The sequence below is a fragment of the Otolemur garnettii genome, unplaced genomic scaffold, assembly GCF_000181295.1.
Source record: "Otolemur garnettii isolate 467f Iridium unplaced genomic scaffold, OtoGar3 scaffold00016, whole genome shotgun sequence".
In the NCBI taxonomy this organism is placed as follows: domain Eukaryota; kingdom Metazoa; phylum Chordata; class Mammalia; order Primates; family Galagidae; genus Otolemur; species Otolemur garnettii.
In genome coordinates, this window is record NW_003852411.1 from 10,965,891 (window position 1) to 10,967,043 (window position 1,153).

The 1,153-nt window shown below is 37.5% G+C and overlaps 1 protein-coding gene across 2 annotated transcripts in view; it reads right to left on the bottom strand.

Annotated features, from left to right (window-relative positions):
- The window catches only part of DHX9 (DExH-box helicase 9), a 54,318-nt gene that overhangs the window by 31,484 nt on the left and 21,681 nt on the right, over window positions 1-1,153 (bottom strand). The window lies entirely within an intron of this gene.

The following is a 1,153-nucleotide window of genomic DNA, read 5'->3' on the forward strand; positions in this document are numbered from 1 at the left end:
AAAAAAAAAAAAAAAAAAAATCTCTAATTCGAGAACTGAACCTGCCTGCACTCTTTTTTAGGTGCTAATAGTATAGGGTTAGAGCCAATGGAACTACTTTAACCTGAGAATGCTTCAAAGAGCTAATTAGTTCTCTAGGAGGACAAATTTGTAGGCTATGATGACTGCTAGCAAGGTAATACAGGCAAGCCCCCAGTTTATGAATACAGGTTCTAGGAGTTTGTTCTTCTTTTTTTTTTTTTTTTTTAAAGTGGTTAAGATAGGATTTTATTAGGAAGGAGTAAGATACACCAGAACTTCTGACAAAGAGAAAGACCCAAGTTAGAAGTCTCCCACAAGGGTCCTTTGTCTAGGGCAGTGGTTCTCAACCCTCCAAATGTCATGACCCTTTAATATAGTTCCTCATGTCGTGGTGACCCCCCAACCATAAAATTATTTGCATTGCTACTTCACAACTGTAATTTTGCTACTGTTATGAATCATAATGTAAATATCTGATCTGCAGGATGGTCTTAGGTGACCCCTGTGAAAGGGTCATGACCCACAGGTTGAGAACCCTGTTATCAGTGGGTCCTTGGTCTTTAGGATTTGAAGAATGAACCTATAAGACCACAGATCAGTGGTAAGACAGGACTGTACGAGAAAGAAATACAGACAGAATAAAAAACACCAGAGCTTCTGGCAAAGAGGAAGACCTAAGTAGAAAGTCTCCTAAGCAGGTTTGTTCTTAAGTTGAATATGTAAGTAAGCCAGAACAAGAACATTTACCTATTACCTGTAATAGACTCCATTCATAAGTGAGAGTCATAGGTTAAGTTGGTTGTTTGTAATTCAGGAACTAATTATACAATGTTAAAAAAAAAAATCCTGAGGGCAGATCATTTGCTTTTGAATCCTAATTCTACCACCTACTATGTTAATCTTAGGAACTAATGGGCGGTGCCTGTGGCTCAAGGAAGTAGGGGGCTGGCCCATATACTGAAGGTGGTGGGTTCAAACTCAGCCCTGGCCAAAAAAAAAAGAAAAGAAAAAAGAAAATAGCAAGAAAGAAATACTAAATAAAATAGTACTCCATGAAGTTCAAATGAGTTGGAAAAAAAAAACTGGCATTTATTAAGCATGCAGAATAAATTAACTACTTGTTTTGCTGGCT